Source organism: Peromyscus californicus, unplaced genomic scaffold (assembly GCF_007827085.1).
Source record: "Peromyscus californicus insignis strain IS unplaced genomic scaffold, ASM782708v3 Scaffold_6__1_contigs__length_162567912, whole genome shotgun sequence".
In the NCBI taxonomy this organism is placed as follows: Eukaryota; Metazoa; Chordata; class Mammalia; order Rodentia; family Cricetidae; genus Peromyscus; species Peromyscus californicus.
Genome location: NW_026294584.1, coordinates 162,452,366 through 162,477,264, shown reverse-complemented (window position 1 = coordinate 162,477,264; position 24,899 = coordinate 162,452,366). Strand labels below are relative to the sequence as shown.

Here is a 24,899-nt window from a genome sequence, read left to right as displayed (position 1 = left end):
CCCTCCACTGTTTTTCTATGTTTTTAGCTTCATCCTTGAACCAAGTTAGCCACTGAAGCCTTTGACTGGGTTCAAGAACAGCTTGTGCCAGCTCCCGCCAATCCTGTGGTACAATCCTATTATATGTTGACCAAGAGTTTAACATTTGCTTTACATATGGGGAATGCATGCCATAAGATACTATTGCCTCCTTAAACCTTCGTATATCTAACATTTCAATTGGAGCCCAAATATTTTGTGTAGTCATTTGATCAGGCAACTGCTGTATGGTTACTGGACAAACTAAGGGTGACTGTGTGAAAACAGGCTTTCTTTCTGTAACCCTATGATCCAATCTTGAAGCAACTTCACTGTTAGTTTCTTCTGTCTGAGTTTTTACAGGTTTATCAAGTTTTTCTAAAGCTGTCATCCTGGCACTTAAATTGACTATCTTTTTAAATAGTAAAATGAGAATAAGCATAGTAATAAAATGCATAATTCGGTCAACATTAATCTTCTCATATAGCTGTTCCATTGTCAGACTGTCTAAAATTGCAAACAAAGCCCAATTTTCTTCCAATGAACACAGAAAACCCATTTTTTTTAAAATGTGGAAAAAAAATTTCTCTTTTAAATAGTTTCCTTTAAAATATTCGATATGTTAAGTGACTTACCAAGTCCTCGTAGAACAGTACAAATCCGAGGGAATTTCAAAACAGCCACCTAGTGTCCAAGGTGTGAATCCAGAGAGAGAGAGAGAGAGAGAGAGAGAGAGAGAGAGAGAGAGAGAGAGAGAGAAAGAAGAAAAAGACAATTACTAGTTTTAAATATTTTACATTGGATTGGATTGTTTTATATTGTATACAAGTTATATATATTGGAATTGATATTGTTAGAAAATGCTATATGTATATTTCTAATTGTACTTATACCGTTCATTTAACAATGCAATTTTCTGATCCTTGAATGTTATTATTACCAACTATTAGGATATAAAGAAATGAAAGTTAGTAGTTAGACATTACAATAGAACTTGTAGTCATATTAGATATGAATACCACCACACTCCCAGGTTTGTCCTTCCACACTAAGGTCAGAAAGGACCCTGCTCTGGGAAATTTGTAGTTTAGTAAAATCTTCCATTCTACCAGAGCACTTCCTGTTCCTCTTCTAAGGCATAGGGTCCTATGTATGTACATTAGGAACATTCCAGTTCCATTACACATTCAGTGTCCAGTGCACCTAACCCTTTACTTCATAGCTGGGGAGATCCTGCAGCCAAACACTTGTCACATTCAAACAGTAACTGTTGTTAAACAAAAAGAGGCCATGGATTAGAAAACAATGAAAGGTCTATGGGAAGGCTGAGAGGCAGGAAGAAGATGGTGGAAATAATGTAAATATAATCCCAAAAAATTCTGTTAAAAAGTTGAAGCAGGATTTATGTCTATGTGCTCCAGAGACTAGGGATTTTTGTTGTTGTTGTTGTTGTCGTTGTTGTTGTTTGAGACAGGATTTCTCTGTGTAGCTTTGTGCCTTTCCTGGAACTCACTCTGTAGACCAGGCTGGCCTCAAACTCACAGACATCCACCTGGCTCTGCCTCCCGAGTGCTGGGATTAAAGGTGTGCGAGACTAGCGATTTTTATTAGAGCATTCCAAGTACTACTCACATCATTTCTCTCAGGGTATACTTCTTAAACACAGTCATAATAGACAAGGCCACACCATTTTATCCAGTTCTTCTATTTAGGTTGAACTAGTACAACTAAAGTAACTTGGTTTCATAATAAGCTCAGTTTGTCTGGATTCTTGATTGTATGGTCTGTGACCCCCCTCCCCCCCAAAAAAAGGCCAGTCAGAATGTTTATTGATATCTAAAGTTGATTACCTCACTACTCAATGCTAATGTCAACTACTATCACAGAAGGAAAACTTTCACCTTCTTTCTTGACTATCTCTCTCTCTGCTGGGACTATGCCTGCTTTACAGTTGCTCAATGAATTCAATTATTACACAGGTCCCACTTCATTCATAAATGCACAATAAAATCTAGAGGAGTTGGAAGATACTCATCCACTGGTCTATTTTTCCTTCTCACAGACCAGTCAAGACCCAGTCTGGAAGGAGTTGTAGGACCATCTTTCCAGCACAGGGCAGCAGAGGCAGGATTAGGTGTTCAAAGCAACAACTGAGCTACAGGAATCATTGATCTAAACCAGTGGTTCCCAACCTTCCTAATGCTGTGACCCTTTAATACAGTTCCTCATGATATTGTTTTCCCCAATCTATAAAATTATTTTCACTGCTACTTCATAACTATACCGTTGTTACTGCTATGAATTGTAATATAAATATCTGTGCTTTCTCCTAGTCTTAGGCCAGTACTGTGATAGTGTCATTTGATCCCCCAAGGGGAGTCATGACCCCAAGGTTGAAAACCACTGCTCTAAACTGATATAAATAAATACATAAATAACTAAACAGCACTTAAGAAAAACATGGAATGAAATTCTTTAACTGGGAAACATTGGAAAATAGAAAAAATAGCAGTAATGCATGTAAAGAAAATGAATTTTAAAAATGTACCAATAATTGACATTTTTAAATGATAAGCATAATTGGAATAACATTTAGCTATACTGACTTTGAAACTGAGTAGGTACTTCCCTGGTAGAGAGAATGCCATTAATATGAGACTGTATGCCTTTGTCCCATATAACATGTTAGCCACTGAGTGCTATAAGCAAACATGGAGTTACAGCCAACGGTCTGTGTCTCAAACCTCTCAGCTGACTTAACTGTGTCAACCATGATTGCAAATATTTGCATAGGAGAATTCTCTAAATGGAAAGTGAATAGTTAGTAGTTCAAGCTATACTCCCTAAACTGTACACCCACCAATTCTGTCTGTCTTCATTCACCTGGAAGGAATTAATACATGTAGGAAAATTACAGAGAAAGTCACTCACCATGTCCCATCAGTCCTTCTTTGTAAAGGAGACTCCTGCAGCTCACTGCCTCCAAATTCACTCTCTGAGCTGGCTACTGTCTAGCCTGTTTCCTGTGGTGATACTGTGTTCTCCAAAATATTGTGCACCATAATAAACTTATCTGGGGTCAGAGAAAAGAACAGCCACTAGTTATAGAGGCCAGAAAATGGTGGCACTCACATCTTTAATCCTAGCATTCCAGAGGCAGAAATTCCTCTGGATCTCTGTGAGTTCAAGACCACACTGGAAACAGCCAGGCATGGTTACTCACGCCTTTAATCCCAGGAAGTGAGCCTTTAATCCCAGGAAGTGATGGCAGAAAGCAGAAAGGTATTTAAGGCGTGAGGATGAGGAACTAGAGCCTGGTTAAGCTTTTAGGCTTTTGAGCAGCAGTTCAGCTGAGATCCATTTGGATGAGGACTCAGAGGCTTCCAGTCTGAGGAAACAGGATCAGCGGAGGAATTGGCAAGGTGAGGTGGCTGTGGCTTGTTCTGCTTCTCTGATCTTCTGGCATTTACCCCAATCCCTGGCTTCAGGTTTGATTTTTGTTAATAAGACCTTCTAACAATTAGTGCTACAGTTTCCGCCTACAGTATACAGAGTACACTGTTCCTCCTCTCTGGGAGGAAGGGAGAAGCCATGCGACACACACAAATCCCCTGTTACTACAATGGATGCCCACTATATGACTCGAACTGGTAATTTTAGAACTCTAGTGTTTCAGGCCTGTAATCCAAGAATTTAGGGTGGTTAGTCAGGAGGATAGCAAGAGCAATGCCCTGTGGGGCTACAGACAGGGTTCAAGTTCACATCAATTGTTGCACTAATCCTAAATGGTCTTATAATAAAAACCCAGAGCCACATATTGGGGTAAATGCTGAAAGATCAGAGGAAACAAGCCACAGCCACTTCTCACCTTGCCAACTCCTCAGCCAATCCTGTCTCCAGGAATCCTCAGACTGAATGCTCCTGAGTCCTCAGCTGAAAGGCCTCCAGTCCCTGTCTCTGCCTTATATGCCTTTTTCCACCCAGCCATATCACTTTTTGTCTCAACTTTCCTAATGCTGGGATTAATGGCATGTGTGCTTCCCAAATACTGGTAGCAAAGGCATGAGATCTCAAGTGCTGGGATTAAAAGCATGTGACTCCCAAGTAATGGAGTTAAAGATGTGAGCCACCACTGCCTGGCTGTTTCTTTCCTAGACTGGATCAATCTCATGTAGCCCAGTGTGGCTTTGAACTCACAGAAATCCACACAAATCTTTGCCTCTGCCTCCTGAGTACTAGGGTTAAAGGTGTGAGCCACCACTGACTGACCTCTGTGGCTAACTCTGTGACTAGCTCTGTCCTCTGATCTTCAGGCAAATTTTATTTGTTCAAAATATCACCACATTCAATCATTATAGGGGACTTTGACTCAAAACTGCTTTTCAAAAAGGCTGGAGATGCAGCTGTTGTAGAATTATTAATACTTTCATGGCATACCAGAACCTAATGTTGGTTGTGACCCTGTAATAGTCCCTTGAGCAGCATGTTAGAGACTTTTGATGGGGAGGTGGGCCTTTTTGCTGGTTGTAAATCAGGGTTGTCTCACTTCTTATCAGAATATACCTTAACAGCTGATTAATCCTGGTGAACAAACATTTACATCCTATCACACTAATTCCTAACAGGCATGGTTAGCAAACTACTTACCTTTGGAGTATTTGGTATGTAGCCCTCCCTTACCTAAACTCTATTTTGTGTGACTTAATGTCTTCTAAGAACTGGTAAATCTACTCTTCTACATCACAATTTTGTAGCATGAATCTTAAAGAGTCTTTATTAATAAAACAAACCCAGAGCCAAGTATTGGGGTGAACAATGGAAGATCAGAGAGACAGAACAAGCCACAGCTAACCTCACCTGGCCAACTTCTCAGCTGATCTTGTTTCCTCAGACTAGAAGCCTCTGTGTCCTCATATCCAAATGGCTCTCAGCTGAACTGTGCTGCTCAAAACCTAAAAGCTTAACCATCCAAATGCTTCTAGTTTCTGGTCCTCATGCCTTATATATCTTTCCTTTCTGCCATCACTCCCTGGGATTAAAGGCTTGCTTTCTGAGATTAAAGGCGTGAGTCACCATGCTTGGTTATATCCTTGAACATATGGATTTCTGCCTCTGGAATGCTAGGATTAAAGGCGTGTGCTACCACTGCCTATCCTAAGTATCTAGTGGCTTTTCTGTCTCTGACCCCAGATAAGTTTATTAGGGTACACAATATTTTGGGGAACACAATACCACCACACAATTTAGCAGTGGAATGCTTCTCTACACAGGAGATGCTATTTACAAGCACCACAGCATTAATTCCTGATGAATTCTAAGCCTAACTGTTAATATTAAAAATGCAGAATTTCTGGAAGATACTATAGAGACCATTACTTTCCGAGTTTAGCAAATCTGGTGATGTTTCTTCGCACAAACAATATAAGCACTACAGGCACCAGAATTTCACACTGATGTTAACAACACGGACTGCTCTAAGATAGATCTAAGATAAGATATAGCCGTGTGTGTGTGTGTGTGTGTGTGTGTGTGTGTGTGTGTGTGTGTGTGTGTGTGTGTGTAGTTATTCAGAGGCTGCCAGCCCAGCCCAGAGACTGGCAAGGATCACATAGGACTGTGCTGGACCAGGAGAGAACATGCTGAACTCTGTGTCTGGAAGCTGGCTCCCACCCAGCCAGGAGAGGACGCATCAAACCAGCTCCTGAGCCTCAGCTGGCTGCTCCACCTAGTCTAGGGACAGCAGCACCTCACTCACCATGGCTGGCCACTCCTCTCCACCTGGGGACAGTGGCCCCTCACTCATCTTGGCCCACTGCTCCTCTCCATCTGTGGAGAGCAACCCCTCACTCACCATGGTGCTGCTACTGAGCTGACTCGCTCTCTCCACAATGGAGCCCAAGGCACAGCACACGTTACAACTTCTGACTTCCTCAGGAGAAGAGTGGAGCCAGAAGCGTGACTTCCGGAAGAACCCACCCATCTGACTGGGGCAGGTCTGCCAGAGGCTCTGATTGGCTAGTGAGGTCTGAGTGACAGGACCAGGTGAGGAGAAGGAACAAAGCACAGTGGTTCCCAGATTGGCTGGAGATTTGTCCCAAATTCAATAGCAAGCCTCTTGTTAATGTAAATCAATGGGTTAAGTTTTAAAATAAAGTGTACAAATCCAGAAGGAGGCTAATCAGACAATATTGCAAAAGAGGAACAAAGAGTTACTCAAGAACATTATAAACAAAGTCCACAGTAGTGTTGGGAATGATAACCACAGGCCCTTGTGTGGAAAGTATTGGGTTCTTAGGATCTGAAGTAACCTTTCCAAAAAGCCCTGGCCCCAGATTATTACCAGCTCTCCCAAGCATATTCCTGGTATTAGAGATGGAGCTCTGATTTTGCTCTATTACATCAGGGTCTTAGAGAAACCTCCCAAAGCCTAGGCAGGCTAGCAAACGTGGAGAGGCCTAGTTTCAAGTATCTTCTAGAAGTTCTGCATTTTGCACTTGAGATTTAGGTGTAAGATCCATTTGGATTTAATTTGTGGAGGTTGTAAATGGCATCTCATGTACCGGGTACCACTCCACTACTAAGCTGAAATGTAGAAGAGAAGAATTGATGATATAAAGGATTTACCAGTGCTTAGGAAATAGTAATTCACACAAAGAAGAATTTAGCTAAGGGAAGACTGCCTCTAAAATACCCGAAAGATAAATAGTATGTTAACCAGGACTGTTAGAGATTTGGATTGCGAGAATGTAAATGTTTATTCACCTTTTATGTGTACTGTTATTGGTCACATCTGTAGTAAAAATAGCGAATGGGATGCTCATCCATGGAGAGCATCCTCTGTATAAAGATCTCTCTGTAGTAAGCAGGGGCATCATAGTTTTAAGAGGAATTTCTTAGTTATGTTTTACTGGATGCTGCAAATATCAATTCCATGATGTTTTGTTATGTATTTGCCGTTTCTTGGTATCAACTACATATTCGCATTAAAATCCAAAAAGCATGGTTATAATATTGATGCCATGTATTATATGAAGACTGTCTTGTATTTTCTCTAAGGTTTACTTTAACAGATTGTACCTAGGAAATATTAATTTATTACATTATCTTATACACAGTTTTTAATCAGCATTCTTTTATTTAATTGTTGTTGCTCAGCACTATCTTAAGACAAACAATTGACACTTTTCTATGATCACTGGGCCTGCTTACAAAGGATGAGCCCATCAGGTTTTGTTAACTGTTGATGTTCCATCATGGAATGAGGTGACACCTCCTTCTGAGTATACAGCCTGCTTTCTAGGCAACTGTGTGCAATTCATCCCTAATGACATGTGACCTTGTAGTTTTAGGGAGGAGTTAGAGTACACAACCTGGGAAAGACTTGGGAGGAGGTAGATTGTGTGTATGCACCTATGAGAAAGCCAAATTTAAAAGTGAGAATTTATCTTGAGTTCTATCAGGCTTACTTGCTATATCCACTAAGAAATGTAGGGTAATGAAGTGTATATGGGCAGTGGAAGAGTAGAGAGAAGGTGAGCTCCACATTTTCAGTTATGGAAGAACCACTGTACATACTGGGTGGAGACATTCCTGTGTGGCTGTGGTGATATTTTGTTGTACTCTAATAAAATTTGCCTGAAGATCAAAGAACAGAGCTAGCCACAGAGTTAGCCACAGAGGTCAGGCAGTGGTGGCACATACTTTTAATCCTAGCACTTGGGAAGCAGAGATCTGTCTGGATCTCTGTGAGTTCAAAGCCACCCTGGACTACACAAAATTAATCTAGTTTAAAAGAGAAACACCCAGACAGTGGTGGCAAACATCTTTAATTCCAGCACTTGGGATCACACACTTTTAATCTCAGTACTTGGGAGGAGTCACATGCCTTTAATGTAGCACTAAGAAGGTTGAGACGGGAAGTGATGTGGCAGGACAGGGAAAGAAATGGAAGGCAGGAAGAGATAGAGGTCAGGCCTTTTGGCTGAGGACTCAGGAGCATTCAGAGATTTGTGGAGTTGGCGAGGTGAGAAGTTGTGGTGGTATTGTGTTCCCCAAAATATTGTGCACCCTAATAAACTTATCTGGGGTCAGAGAACAGGACAGCCACAATATTAAACAGAGGTTAGGCAGTGGTAGCACACGCTTTTAATCCTAACATTGCAGAGACAGAAAGCTACCTGGATCTCTGTATGTTCAAGGATACAGTCAAGCATGGTGACTCACGCCTTTAATCCCAGAAAGTGAATCTTTAATCCCAGGGAGTGATAGTAGAAAGCAAAAAGGTATATAAAGCGTGAAGACCAGAAACTAGAAGCATTTGGCTGGTTAAGCATTTGGCTGCTTAAGCTTTCAGGCTTCTAGCAGCAGTTCAGCTGAGATTCATTCTGGATGAGGACTCAGAGGCTTCCAGTCTGAGGAAACAGGATCAGCTGAGGAATTGGCAAGGTGAGGTAGCTGTGGCTTGTTCTGCTTCTCTGATCTTCCAGCATTCACCTCAATACCTGACTCCAGGTTTGATTTTATTAATAAGACTCTTTAAGATTCCTGCTACAAGAAGTGGCTGTGGCTTGTTCCTTTGTCTCTCTGATCTTTCGGCTCTGGGTTTTTATTATAAGACCATTTAGGACTGGTGAAATATGTGACTGCTTTTGGGTATCTTTTTTTTTATTGCTGTGAAGAGACACCATGACTACAGCAACATTTTTAAAGGAAAACATTTCACTGGGGCTGGCTTACAGTTTCAGAGGGCTTAGTCCATTATCATCATGGCAGATAGCATGGTGCCATGCATGCAGACATGGTGCTGGAGAAAGAGCTGAGAGTTCTACATCCACATCAGCAGGCAGCAGAAAGTTACTGTGACTTCCTCCAACAAGGCCACAACTACAACAAGGCCCCACCTCCTTTAGTGCCATTTCCCATGGGACTTTGGGGCCATTTTGATTCAAATCACCACAGTATCAAAACCTTTGTAAGTATCTTTTCAACCATGTTCAGTAAGTAAGCTCAATAAAATCACTAGTTCACCAAGATGGACTTCGGTGAAATTGTACTTAGTATCACCATTGGTACTTATGGGGGATAGGACAAACAATGCTTCTTCCCCTTCCACCAGGGAGAAAATTCACACAAAAAATTATAAACATATTTGTTAATATTCCAATGTCTCATGGAATTAGAAAAGGAAGCAATACATAAAAGAAAATGTTAGAAGATTATAAATGTGGAAATGACCTTAGTAAAGAAGGACTTAGTTATATGAGGATGATGTGATGATAACTGGATAGCTCCAGAATAAGGAAGATTGGAAAGGTTTTGCAAGTTACAAAGGTCTGAGTAAGCTGTTTAAGGTATATAAAAGATGAGATTTAGAGATCATATATTTACTAAAGTAGGCAAGATCAGATGTCAACTACTTCAAGGACTGGCTAAAATGTATGTCAAACAAGTTTTATTGAGTTATGTCTGGCTATTGAAATATAGAGTAATTAAAAGTACCAAAATAGTGTAGTACTTATCTTCTGGGTGTTTACTAATCATTCTTGGAGGTTATTCTAATGTGGTTTGTGGTGATATTTTATTTGTACTGAAATGTGATTTTATTTGTATGTTAATAAATAAAGTTTACCTGGAGATCAGAGGTAACATATCGAGCCATAAACAGAAGTCAGGTGGTGTGTAGTACATGCCCTTAATCCAATCACATGGCAGGCAGAGTCTCTGTGTGGTCAAGGACACAGCCAAGCATGCTGTACCTTTAATCCCAGTATCATAGAGACCTGGAGGTCTGTATAGACAGGCAGTGATGAGGAAGTCATGTGGCTGGGCTTAGAGCCAATGAGAAGACAGAACAGGAAAGCAATAAAAACACAGCTTAGAAGAAGCTCTCTCTATGGAAGCTACTGCTGGTGGTAAGCTAAGGCTAGTCATGGCTATTGCTCTGATCTCTTCAGCTATTACCTCTGTATTTGGTTCTGTTTCTTATTTAATAAGACTGTTTAGAAATTCATCTACATTTTTTGGATCTACTAAAAAAAAGAGAATATGGATATGATAAGATAAAAAGGGAGATTATTGAATCTACTTTTTAGAAAAGAACTACTTGTTTTAAATAGGTAAGTAATGAAAATTTTTATCTGAATTTGTCGACTGTTAACGGACTGGACATTGTTAATATATTATAATGGATTATTTTGTCTTAATCTGTCAAATGTTAATTGACTAGAGATTGTTAAAATAATTCTTGGCTGTGTATATTGTATATACTTATTGGATATAGTATTTATTTTATTAGTTATAAGATTTTTAAATTTTATACAAAAAAGAGGAAATGTGGTGATATTGTATTCCCCAAAATATTGTGCACCCTAATAAACTTATCTGGGGTCAAAGAACAGAACAGCCACTAGACAGATATAGAGGCCAGAAAATGGTGGTACACACATACACCTTTAATCCTAGCATTCCAAAGGCAGAGATCCATCTGGATTTCTGTGAGTTCAAAGCCACACTGGAAATAGCCAGGCATGGTAACACACACCTTTAATCCCAGGAAGTGGTGGCAGAAAGCAGAAAGGTAGATAAGGTGTGAGGACCAGGAACTAGATTTGGTTAAGCTTTTAGGCTTTTAGCAGCAGCTCAGCTGAGATTCATTCTGGATGAGTACTCAGAGGCTTCCAGTCTGAGGAAACAGAATCAACTGAGGAATTGGCAAGGTGAGGTGGCTGTGGCTTGTTCTGCTTCTCTGATCTCCCAGCATTCACCCCAATAACTGGCACCGGGTTTGTTTTTATTAATAAGACCTTTTATGATTCGTGCTACAGTGGTTAAATGGACAAAAAGGGAGAATATTTCTCCCCTTTCCATACAAGGTCAATGAGGTCCCTGGAAACTAAAGGCATTGATCATTAGTTATCTTGTTCATGGAGTCCATGGAGACCCCACTCAATGAATTGGAAACATTATTAAGTCTACACAAGGAGGGTCAATGTGGGAAGGATTTCCTCAAGGCTTCAAAGGAAGCTACAGTACATAAAAGAAAGCCTTTGATTTATCCTCACATTGATGGACAACTGGTAAATGAAAGACTAGAAGATAGTCTGAGGTTCCTTTGTGTTCGCAAGTGACCCCTGAGGACTAATTGTTCAACTGGCCTTGACAATATAGAAAGAAAGATTAATTTTGGTCACCCATATGGTCTTCAGAACTAGGAAGAAAGTTTAACCAAAGACTAAGAGAATTGGTAACAACTCAAGGGATTGCACTCCACAGACATTGGATGTAAGTCTGCATGAGATGTTATTTAGACAACCAATCTCAATGATATTTTCTTCTTAATAAAAAAAAATGTTGCCCAGATGTGAGACATCAGACCTTGATTCCCTGAGCACTGGCCCACAGTCAAGGAAGATAGGTTCATGATTGTTGTAATCCCAAAATTAAATGATGCTAAATACCTCTTCTCTCCCTATCTAGAAGTCACATGGGAAGAGCATCATGCTGACTTTTGGCTGATGAAACAGGTATGAAAGAGTGTGAAAATTGGTTGTGGTTTCATCACTCTAGAGACCAACTGTAGAGTATAAAGGGAAACATCTAATAGACGAGGACTACTGTAGCCCATCAAGAATGTCTTACAGACTTTGGACATTATAGTCCTTCCCAGATAGCAGTAAAGGAATTCCTTTCCTGTCTAAATTTGAGAGTTTGGTTTTGATGAGAGGCCCTCTGGAAGGATATCCCAATACTGCACCTGATAACACAAATTCAGCTGGAAGAAACCAGTTCAGTCACTGACCCAATCCCATAATGGCAGTTAGGATTACCCCTTCAGAGGGAGGTGGGATAAAAACTGGAGGTAGAAATCAACTGGACAATTTAGGGTAAAAAGAAACCCCAAAGAAAAGTAACCAGTTGCTTTCTTGACTAACAGCCAGAAGTGTCACTTGGACTCTGAGCAGTTTCATCCTTGCCAGAGGCCAAAGATATCCAAAGTATTTTGGAAGTTCTGATCTCTGATGCTAAGCAATTCTAGGGGCCTTAGAAAGGAGGAAAGTTAAAAGTTGTAGCAGAATCTTAAAAGTTCTTATTAATAAAATCAAACCTGAGGCCAGTTATTGGGGTGAATGCTGGAAGATCAGAGAGGCAGAACAAGCCACAGCTTCCTCACCTCCCCAATTCCTCAGCTGATCCTGATTCCTCAGACTGGAAGCTTCTATGTCCTCATCCAAATGGATCTCAGCTGAACTGCTGCTCAAAAGCCTGAATGCTTAACCAGCCAAAAGCCTCTAGTTTCTGGTCTTCACGCCTTATATATCTTTCTGCTTTCTGCCATCACTCCCTGGGATTAAAGGCTCAACTTCTTGGAATTAAAGGTGTATGTCACCATGCCTGGCTGTTTCCAATGTGGCCTTGAACTCACAGAGATCCAGAGGAATTTCTGCCTCTGGAATGCTAGGATTAAAGGTGTGAGTGCCACCATTTTCTAGCCTCTGTATCTAGTGGCTGTTCTGTTCTTTGACCCCAGATAAGTTTATTAGGGTGCACAATATTTTGGGGAACACAATACCACCACAAAAAGTAGTAATGAAGACCTGCTAAAAGGGCCCTTGGTCAAGAAAACAGAATCTCTGTCCTGGATGTAAACCTAAGGCTTGAATGGGGACAGGTAAATCTCCTGGCCAAGGAACCTGGTCTGGAGATCCCAAAAAATGGCCACTTAGGACAATTATAGATCACCTATAATTGATTAATTGATTGCCCATTGGTAATCCCAACTGCAGACAAAACTGGAAAATTTTAAGGTACCTTCCCTCCCCTACCTTTCTATACTGTGACCATAACATCTTATAATGTGTGGACAATGAATTTCCATTCTTATACAAGCAACTCTGCATTGAAACTCCCCAATAAAAATATGGGCTGCATTAGGACACTCATTCCCATCTCTTTATCCTTTTCATTGACCAGTCAAGGCCCAGCCTGGAATGACTGACATACTTGGACTTGGAGGTAGGAAAGAGATTGTAGAAATGAAATAATCATAATCCCAAAAAATTATTTGTAAAAGTTGAAACAGGTTTTATGACCATGTGCTCCAGAGAATAGGGATTTGTATGAGAGTGCACCAAAGATTATTCACACATTTTCTCTCAAGATGTACATCTTTTTTTTTTTTTTTTTGGTTTTTCGAGACAGGGTTTCTCTGTGTAGCTTTGTGCCTTTTCCTGGAACTCACTCTGTAGCCCAGGCTGGCTTCGAACTCACAGAGATCCACCTGGCTCTGCCTCCCGAGTGCTGGGATTAAAGGCGTGTGCCACCACCGCCCGGCTCAAGCTGTACATCTTAAACCTGTTAAATAACAGTCCTGTTAGGCAGAACCATATAATTTGCCCATATATTCTATTATGATTGAACTAGAAGCAACTACAGTAATTTGGCTTCAAGAAAGTTTCTTTTTCCAGATTCTTGATTTTCTGGTCTGTGGCCAGTCAGGACACTATTGCTCATCTAAGATTGATTACTTCAGTACTCATTGCTACTGTCAACTACTATCACAGAAGGAAAGCTTTCACCCTCTTTCTTCCCCATTCCCTTCTGTGCTATGACTATACCCGATTAAAGTTGGTCAGTAAACTGAAGTATTGCACAGGTCCCTCTTCATTTGTATATACCCAATAAAAGCCAGATATATTGGAGAACATTCATAAACTGGTCTATTTTTCCTTCTCACTGATCAGTCAAGGGCCAGCCTGTAAGGAGTTGCAAGACTGTCTTCCCAGAACTGGGCAACAGAGGCAGGAATGGGTGTTTAAAGAAATTCTCAATTACAAAGCATGAGGCAAGCCTGGGCTATAGGAGACATTGCTCTAAACAGAAATAGATAACCAACAGCATTTGAGAAAAAAAGGAGAGAATCTATTAATAACCTAGAATCATTGGAGAACAGACACAAATAGAGATAAGAGCAGTAATACATTAAAACAAAATGAAATTTAAAAAGTAATATCAAAATAGACTTTTTAAAACGATAAATATAATTGAAAAAATCATTTAACTATCCTGACCTTGAAAAAGAGCAGGCCATCCTCTGGTCGAGAAAATGGCATTAATAAGGTATTGTTCAACCTTGCCCCTATGTGTAATTTTAGCTGCTGAGATCTGTAACCCGACACACACATCTACAGTCAATGGCCTGTGTCTCAACCCTCTGAGCTGACTTAACTGTGCCAACCAACACTGAACACATCTGCAAAGGAGTGTCCCAATTTGGAAATTCAGTATTCATTGGCTCAAGCTAACCTTCCCAAATTGTACACCAATCAATTTGGCAGCCTTCATTTACATGACATGAATTAATATATGTTGGTAGATTACAAAATTACTAACCCTGTCACAATCAGGTCCTTTTTCACAATGGTGAGTCCAGCAGCTGATTACCTACCCTGTTTCCTCCTGCAGTGTACACAATAAACGATTCCTCCTATTCTGGTCTGAAGGCAGAAGCCATGCTTCACAAACAAATCTTAATCCTGTGACTACAATGGATAGTTGACTACGACTCTAATGAGTAATTTTAAAACTCAGTCATGGTACAGACCTTTAATTTAAGAATTTATTTGGTTTAGCCAGGTGGTGGTGGTGCACACCTTTAATTCCAGCACTTGGAAGGCAGAAGCAGGTGAATCTCTGTGAGTTCAAGGTCAGCCTGGTCTACAAAGTGAGCTCCAGGACAGGCTCCAAAAGCTACACAGAAAAACCCTGTCTTGAAAAAAAAAAAGAGTTTAGTTGCTTTTAATCAAGAGGACAGTAAGGTCATTGCTCTGGGGAACAATAGATTGGGATCAAGGCCACCTGAGTCAGCATAAGAGAGCTTGTTCCAGAAACATTTTCTAAAAAGGAGGTACAACTGTTCTAGAATTAATATGCCTTTATAGGGAGAAATTACTCTACACATTTAAGAGATTAATAAACAAAAATCTGTTTAATAGCAGCATGCATTCAACTCTAGCTAATGCTAAAAGGAGCCAACATAGAACCGATTTTATATTACATATATGATGCCATCCTTAAGTTTCTTTTAGGATCAGGCTTGAGGATATACTTTGAATAATTTAAATAGGGACAGGAGACTGCAAGTATAGCCACTTAGACAGATGAAGATTAACAGAGAAAAATCCATCTTTTAGATCACTAGGTTCTAATTTAAAAGGTGTATCAATACTTTTAAGAGATGTATCATTGTCTTTAATTCTCACACATACAAAAGGCTAACAACACAAATACAGAAAATATCTGGGAAAAGTCATTGTGGATGCTGTTCTTAGATGAACAGTCCTGCTGAGATATTCAAACCTCAGACAGAATAAGGCTGCTTTTGCCTCTGAGCATGCTGGCTCAGAGAAAGCAAACAGTTGGTTCCATGAAGGATCAGAAGGAGCTCATTTTAACTAGCCCTGCCAGCTGTCTATCTCAGAGCTGTGACATCATGATAGAGAATTCTATTTTTAAGCTTTATTTTTGTTTTATGTATATGAGTGTTTGCCTTCAAGCATCTGTGCACAGTACCTGCAGAGGCCAGAAGAGGGCATCAGATTCCTTGGGACTGGAGTTACAGGAGCTAGCTACCAGGTGGGTTCTGGGAATGGAACCTGTGTCCTCTGTAACCACACCCAGTGTTCTTGACTGCTAAGCTATCTCTCTAGCCATATTTTCATTTAAAATTTATTTTGATACATTTTAATTAAAACATATTACATCACTTTCTGCCATCCTTGTCCTTTCTCAATCCCTTCTCAAATTCTTCCCTTCCATTTCTTCCTTGTTAAGTATATGTGAATATATACGCACAAATATATGAATAAAAACTGCTGAGTCCATTTCTGTTGGGGGTGTGTATATGGTTTCAGATCTGGCAATATTGCACTGGATATGCAACTAGGGAGTTCATTCCTGCTTGAGGCTAGTTTTCTTATGTGTAGGAGAATTCCACTCTTTAATGAGCAAAAGGAGTATGACCCCAAAGTTGCCTTGGACAGGAAATATTATCAAGAACAGAAAACTTGAGGTGGTAAATACCTCAGGTAATAATTGCTGGTGCTATGGTTCTGAAATTCTGGAGCTGTAGGGAAGACTATGGGCACCTTCCTGAGCCAATCACAGTCTCCCTTGGTTTCCATAGTCCTCCCAACATATCCCATTGGCCATTCTCATCTTGGATGACTTTGAAATCCTGAAATTGCTGCCTACAGATTCTAAGTATCATGGTTACAGACCTGTGCCACCATGTCTGGCTTAGTTGGCTTCAATTTCATTAGTGAAGCATTAGAAAGACAGAATGAGTAAGATAAGCAGTTATACTTAACTATATTAAAAAACTACTTATCTAGGTGAGCCTGGGTTTCAACAACTGTAAAATAAGGACAGAACTATGCTCAGGTCCTTTGATGAGTTATAACAGACTCAATGATAATGAAAAACAATATTGTTCATAGTTGGAAGACAGTGGACTTTAATGCAGTAAGCCTGCATTTGATGGGAGCTTTCTTCTGTTACTGGAGTTAGACAAGAGTCTGTGTCCTTGCTACCCTAACCAGCCAGGATCACCCACACATCCTCAGTAAGTCAATTAAAAGAACCGAGTTATACAGTTATGATCTGGCTACCTATAGTGTGGGACCTCTGGAGGCATGATAGGCAGATCTCTCTGATGTCCTAGGACAGCCTAGTCTATAGAGAGTTCCAGGCTAGCAACAGATTCATAGTAAGGTTATTTTTTTTAAAAAAGAAAGAAAACAATAGAAAAGGGGAAAAGAAAATTGTTAATGAAAACATGATATTTATTCAGTTTGACTAATTTGGAACAGTGATGAAGATATAAGGTAACTAATCCATTCTTGAGGTCCTAACAGGTTTTGATAGAAGTCAAGAGATATACAAAACTAAGTAATCTAATAAATCCATATAATGAATTTTTCCTATCTGTAAAATCCTCTCCCATTCTCAGTTCCTGTCTCTCCAGAAAGGTGGTCAGATAAGGAGAAAATGTTTATTCAGTAGAGACATTCTCAATCTGAGGACTAAGTCTTTTCCCATGAGGTTCCTGGGGAAATTAGAATTCCATGGGGTTTACTGTTTCACAAGTTGTTAGCAAAAGGGAGAGATATAAATGTCTCTTTAGAAATTATTCCTACCAGGCAGGCAGGTTCCAGGGATTGACAGGGTGGGGACTGAGGAGCTTTTAGGCCCAAGTGGGGACTGCAAAGTAGAGGCCTGCAGGGTGCTATCACTGTCAGCTACATGTAATGCCAAGAAAAGGAAACCATGGAAGACCTGGAGGGCCTGATCCACCACAGCTGAGTGGATACAGAGAGCACAGTAGGAGCCAGCTTGTCCTCAGGTATACCCCAAGCATTGCTCTCTGGGCATTTGATCCTTTGGCTTTTACACCCAAAGCTCCCTCCCTAACAGTTCTTTCATACTCCATAGCTCTTTGTAAATGCCTGATGGCTTCAGCCATAGAGTGACTTCTGTTTAAGTCTCAGGATCTCCTGACAACCTGGATGTCATCTGGAGTCACCATCGCACCAGGCTTCTAACTGAGGCTTTTGTAGATGTCAGGGAAGCAGAATAGCATCCTGTACAGGCAAGTCAGTCTTCATGCCTGCAAGTTCCTTTTCTCTCCTTACAGGAGGCATGAACTCTTCACCATATTGAATATCTTTGAAGATACTTGTGATGGTAAGAGCTTTTATTACATGGTTCACATTTGTAGCATCTTTTTCCTATATGAGATTTTTCACATATTTGAAGAGAACTAGAAGAACTCAGAGCTTTACCACAAATACTGCATTCTTAAATTTTCCTATACTGTGAGTCATACTGCATTTGAAAAGCAACCCAGGACAAACAGAATTTTGTATTTATACAAAATTTATACATTCCTATTCTCATAGGTTTTCTGCAGTGTGAATTTGTTGACATATTTTCAATGAAGTCAGAAAACCAAATATTTATAAATTTTTATCACATTGAACAATTCTAATCAAAGTGGAACTAAATATCTCCTAATTGTTCTGGGAGAGAGAGAGGTACATTGCTTCTTTCCATATCCCCATGCTCACATGGCTTGTACCTAGAATGACATATGATACACCAATTAAAGGAAAAATTAAAAGTAATAGTTTTTCATATTGTATTCACACAGTTTGTCTTTTGGTTCCTGATGGACTTGTGTTATAGGGATTAAGGTTTCTCCACAACAACATTCCTGACTAGTATAAACTGCCCCTCTCACTAAAATTAACAAAGTCACAAGTATATGAGTAACACCAGTTTTACTATGAACTATTTGCTTATTAGAAGGTTTTGGACATATACTTATCACATATTCAACATGTATTCTTTTGGTAATATTTGAGTGGTATGAAACTAAACAGATTATCAGTTCTACAGCATAGCTCTCATGTAGCTGTGATTCAAATGGTGATATTTGTAAAGGCATTGTTTTCTTGTCTTCTTTCTTAGAGGAATGCCTTGTAAACATATATCAGCCACCTGACATTGAGGTACACAATTTTGGGGGAATTTAATAATCATCAGTATACATTAAGCTGTGATTATTTACACTGTTGCTTTTCTTTGAAATTTCCAGAACACATTAAAATTTCTTCAAAGGCACATTTGTATCCATGTGCACATGAAAATTACCTTCCAAGTCTTCTAGAAATTTGACAATGTTCTTCAATATTATGGTCTTCCCACTGTAGCCAGAAATATAGAACCAGAAAATGCATGATTTAATATTGGACATTGTGCAATATTTAAGTTACTATCTTCAGTGAACCTTAGATTCATGCCTGATTTATTCACATCATTCTTCTTTCTCAATTGAAGTTACAGAAGAGCATCAATAACCAAGGAACAGTTGTCCCCGTCTCTTAAATTATAAGGCAAAATTCACAGTCTTACCTGTAGCATGAGGTTCTTGTAGGTGTCCATCATCACATCTTTGTACAGACTCTTCATGGGGAAAGACCAAGCAAAGCCCACTCCTCCTGAGTAAAGTCAACATGCACACCTTTATAGGTCAATGCATTGTAAAATATCCCATACATGTGTACAGTAGAAAGTGTGATACTAACAGCATGTAGGTATATACTTCTTTGACAATATATTCATAATTCTGGTGCTACCCATACTTATTCCATGACATAGAAGTTCTAATGTAATCACCAAGTAATTTTAGAAGTAAACTGAATAGGAGGTTCCCATGTATCATTTCTTGGCCCTTTAAATATATATAACCTTGAAAGAGAAACATCAATTAGCAAACATAAAGAAAGAAAAGCAAGAAGATCAATGGTACTGAGAATAAATCAGAGAAGTTGTATGAACAATTACTAACTAGAAAAGAGATGGGTAAGCTGGGTGTAATGGCGCATGACTTTAATCCCTGCACTCAGGAGGCAGAGGCAGGTGAATTTAATTGAGTTGGATGCCAGCCTGGTCTATGTAGTGAGCTCCAGGAAGCCATAGTTATGTATTAATAGGATCCTGTCTCCCCCACAAAAATCAATCAAACAAACAAAAAAGGTAGAAAGAAATCAGAGATTTTTTTTTTACTGAAGTTCCTACAAAGACTTATGCCTTTACTCCAGTTCTATATTCATCTTCTAGAAACTTGAAATGTCCTAAACTGTAACATGAATAAGATCTCAATAAAGACAATGTGTGTTTAAACAGTAACAAGTTGACAGAGGAAAACATTAGCAATGTAAATGTTAATCATAGAAATTACATAGAACAGGAGACATGGCTCAGCAGTTAAGAGCTCTTGCTGGTCTTGCAGATAGGTGGATTCAATTGCTAGTACTTACATGGGGGATCACAACTGTCCATTACTCCAAGTCCATGGTATCTGAGGCCATCTTCTAACTACTGTGAGGACTAGGCACACATGTGGGGCATATCCATGCATAGAGGCAAATAAATCATATTCATTCAAAAGAATTAAAAACAAACACAATAGGTAGGAAGAATGTCACACACCTGCAATCCAATGACTCAGAAGGCTCAGACAGTATTAATGTCAAGAATACTGCCATCCTAGGAAAGAGAATGATACCCTTTGCCAAATTTCAAAATTCAAGATATGGTGAAGCTCAGCACAACAGCATATGCTTGACATGTACAAAAAACTCCATTCCAGGTCTATCAGCCAACAATATCAAAAAAAAAAAAAAAAACAAACAAACAATAAAACCAAACCAAAAAAAAAAAAAAGAAAAGAAAGAAAAGAAAAACAGCCAAGCATATGTGGTCCACCTTCAATCCCAGCACTCAGAATGCAGAATCATTTGGACCTCTGAGTTTGAGGCCAGCCTGGTATACAGAGGTACTTTCTGGGCAGCCAGGGCTATGAAGACAAACTTGTCTTCAAAAAAGGAAATAGCCAGATGGTGGTGGAGCACGCCTTTAATCCTAGCACTTGGGAGGCAAAGACAGGCAGACCTCTTGAGTTCAAGGTCAGCCTGGTCTACACAGTGAGTTCCAGGACAGGCTCCAAAGCTACACAGAGAAACCTTGTAAAAAGAAACAGAAAATAAATAAAACAACAAAATTTAAAAAACAAAATACAGGCTAGCAAAATGTCTTAGAATTGAATAGCAATTACTTCACCTATATATTATGTGATTTGGTGATACCTTCTGTAATGGTGGAGAAGGCATAATAGAATGAGAAGGAAGCTAGCTAATCCATTTCAACAACAAAAAAGTAGATACAATGAACAGAAAATGGGTAGAGGCTATATACAAATTTATCTTATTCTCAATGAGGAATTTCATCAAGAAAGGCTCCTCCTACAAAAGGTTCCCCAAGCACCACAAGAAAACTGCCAAGGAGAGCCAAGTGTTCAAATGCATCATCCCATCTGGAAGCTTTTCATCCAATCAGCTACATTCTGATCCAGATCACTATAGTCATCCCATGATGAAAATGCATTAAGCCTAACTTTAATGATCTCATAGTCTTTAACAACCCCTACACAGTTCAAATGTCCAAAGACTCTTCTAAAACTCAAGACAATCGCTTGATTGTGATATCTTGTAAAATCAGAAAACAAGTTACATCTTTCCAACACACAATGGCACGGAATACAAATTTACATTCCAAAAGAGAGGAATGTGCTGTGGGATGTTCTGTCTGGCAAATGTGTTGCTGATTGGTCAATAAATAAAACACTGATTGGCCATTGGCTAAGCAGGAAATATAGGTGGGAAAAGGAGGAGAATAAAACAGGGAAGTGGAAGGCTGAGTGAGAGAGACACTACCAGTCGCCATGATGAGGAACAGCATGTGAAGATGCCTGTAAGCCACAAGCCATGTGGCAAGGTATAGATTTATAGAAATGGATTAATTTAAGCTGTAAGAACAGTTAGCAAGAAGCCTGTCATGGCCATACAGTTTGTAAGCAATATAAGTCTCTGTGTTTACTTGGTCGGGTCTGAGTGGCTGTGGGACTGGCGGGTAACAGAGATTTGCCCAGACTGTGGGCCAGGCAGGAAAACTCAAGCTACAAATGACACCCAACGTGGGGCCAGAGTTTCCACCTAAAAACTGAGAAAAAAGATTCTAAAACAGAGCTAAAAACAGCTTCCTAATTGTCTCTCTCAAATGAGCAGCAGCTGCCGGTTTGAGCTACTTGTGGGTTTCTGGTGTGCGTGCTCGACCTGCAGTTTGGCGGGACTGAGGCCTCTGCAAGTGGCACATTAAGCTGCATGGTGGATTTAGACTTTGCTAGTACAAAACAAAAAAAAAGAGGTTTCTGGGCTACACGCTGCTTGGATAAAAGCATAGACCCACGATAGCTCCCAGAGCTGGTGGTAAAGTACCACCGCCATGTTGGGAAGCTGAGGTGGGCGGAGCCAGCAGCCACAGCTGCTGCAGTTTAAAGCAATAGATTCACAATAAGACAGATTCAGATGTAATAGTTTACAATGTGTGTAAGATATACATAGGCTTAAAAGAGACAAAAAAGGTGATATATACAGTTATAGAAACAAATACATAGTTTTAAAAAATAAAGTCTTTAAAGAGACAATAAAATTAATATAAAAAAATAAGCCACGTAAAAATGAATATTACACAGAGAATTTGGATTGTGTTGTCTTTGGGATTTTTAACTGCAGAAAAACATTTGATTGTAAAAGCTGTTGAGTTATGCCAATATGTATATTTTAAAGATACCTTGACTTCAAAATTTGGATATAAGGATATGTTGCTTTGGAAAAGAGTCTCTTTTGTTCCCACAGAAAGCCAGAGGCTATGGATTTGTTCCAGATTAAGATACATCAGGTTTGACCAGCCAAGACCCCCTGAAAGGTCTCCGATGACACCATGGCCCAGATGATTCAACATCCAGAATGGTTTCAAGGCAACTGGCTCAGACGGTACACCCACATGGACTACTCCATAATCCTAAAATTTTCTTTGTGTTCCCATAAGATACAGCGCCCCCCTCCAGCAGGAAGTAGTAAGAGAAGCTATGCCCAAATTCCCAAATTATATGTAATTTTACTTTGTTAAGGTTAAAACCTTCCTTTTTGAAAAAAAAAGGGGGGGAAGTGCTATGGGATGTTCTGTATGGCAAATGTGTTGCTGATTGGTCAATAAATAAAACACTGATTGGCCATTGGCTAGACAGGAAGTATAGGCAGGAAAAGGAGGAGAATAAAGCTGGGAAGTGGAAGGCTGAGTGAGAGAGACACTACCAGCCGCCATGATGAGAAACAGCATGTGAAGATGCCGGTAAGCCACAAGCCATGTGGCAAGGTATAGATTTATAGAAATGGATTAATTTAAGCTGTAAGAACAGTTAGCAAGAAGCCTGTCATGGCCATACAGTTTGTAAGCAATATAAGTCTCTGTGTTTACTTGGTCGGGTCTGAGTGGCTGTGGGACTGGTGGGTGACGGAGATTTGCCCAGACTGTGGGCCAGGCAGGAAAACTCAAACTACAGGAATGGGGTATAATGAGGGAAGATTGGACCAAAACAAGATTGAAATCCAGAAGAGCAAACAAATCCTGTAGCTCTGTGTCAGAAACATGGGGCTTCAGTTTCAAAGCGTTTAGATGGCCCTATCCCTGCAGCTTTTCATACATCTTTCTTTTGGGTTATGTTCACTCACCATATGCAGCTCTCTGTAGAATATTTCACATAGCTTAGGTATCTCAACCTTAAGGTCTCAAAATGTAACTTAGGATTTATCTTCACTGCTTCACTGCAATGAACTCTCAGTCTCCTCACTGGGGCTCTGACTTTGCCAAACATAGGTGGGTGCAACCGTGCTGAACTGAAATCACAGAGGAAGATGCCATGACTTTAAATTTTGCATCTTTCTTGTTTCCAGGACCAGTACATCATGGATGATCCCCCTGAATCAGGCTTCTAAGTTGTGATCAATCCTGCCACACATGGACCAGATTTTTAGCAGGCTCTATATGAAGTTGCCTCCTGGGACTAAGAATCACTTTGCCTACTCCTTTCATAAATTGAAGGCTTAGCTGTATGGATTCTTACCCTTAGGGAATCTTTCTCAGCTTCCAATACAGAGCAAGAGCCTTCCCTTTAATGATACTAAACTCCCTGAAAGTTCCTGCCTCTGTTTCACCACTGGACTGCCATCTGAAACCATCTAGTTCTGTTTTTCTCTATGAAACTGACTTTCCATTTCTTTCTGCCCCAGTTGTTTCTTTTTCACTGTAGACCTGAATGAGTCATCAATAACAACCATCCCACAAAATCAATACTTTGTCTAAGAAATCAGTCCATTACTTTTTAATTCTGCTTTACCCAATTTCTCAGGGAATGGAGAAAGTAAAAATAGGGGGGTGACAAAATATTATACAAATGACCTCTAGCTAAATTTGTCATGGAGTCTATTTCTCACTGAAATCCTGTGACCTCGACCTCCACCTCCACATTACTCTCAACACTCCTTCACTCCAAGCCCTACAGGAATAGCTGTAAAATCCATGGGGAAACTTTGTTTTATTGGCTTTCTCTCTTGCTTGGTCACAGTCTTGTGCTCCTCTAGCTCTCTTATCCAGTCCAGGTCAATTTGCTTAGGATATTGCAACCTCAGTGGAGGAGCTTTCCCACATTAATCATCAGTCAACACAATTCTTCACAGACACAGTAACTAGTAATTTTGATCTGGGCATGCTCTCAATAGGTGTTCCCTCAGAGTACTACAGGTTACATCATGTTGACAGCTGAAGCTAATTGAGACAAAGAGACAACAATATATGAGAAGGTTTTAAAAACTCAAAACCAATGCATTAACCATATCAATCATTTAAGCAGTAAAAACCCAAACACAAAGATAGCAACAACTGGAAAACATAGATATGCATAGAAATGAGAAGCAAGCCTCTAAGATCAAGAATAGAAAACTAAAACTTTGTCTCCGCAGAAATTTCCCAAGCCAGCAAAATCTCAAGGAACTCATAACATATTAAATTTTCTGAATACAAAAATTGGTGAAGGTCCATCATTTTCCAGAGAAACAACAATATATTTAGATGATGATTAATAAAATCAACAACATAGATCATACCACTGAAAAAATTAGACATAAATACAGACCTACAAACATATACCATGGTCCCTTAAGTGAGAACTACTAAATTCTAATCAAAATCAAACTCCAGAAATTATTGACCAGCACTCATCATGTTCACCTTGGCTCTCTCTTTTGCCAATAACAGAAAACAGGTTGGGCAAGGAGGGAGTTCCACCAAAACTGGAGAGATTCACTTGAAACCTTCTGCTGTTTTAACTTTGTAGAAAATACTTTTGACTACTAAAAGGATCTCAT

At 39.7% G+C, this 24,899-nt stretch overlaps 1 protein-coding gene and 1 long non-coding RNA gene across 2 annotated transcripts in view; both read left to right on the top strand.

Moving 5' to 3' along the window:
- The window catches only part of LOC128098998 (regucalcin-like), a 96,338-nt gene that overhangs the window by 19,715 nt on the left and 51,724 nt on the right, over window positions 1-24,899 (top strand). The gene's annotated exons all lie outside the window — the stretch shown is intronic.
- Window positions 20,305-23,826, top strand: LOC128098999 (uncharacterized). Its single transcript, XR_008214408.1, has 2 exons — window positions 20,305-22,469; window positions 23,430-23,826. It is a non-coding gene; the product is annotated as an uncharacterized LOC128098999 (long non-coding RNA).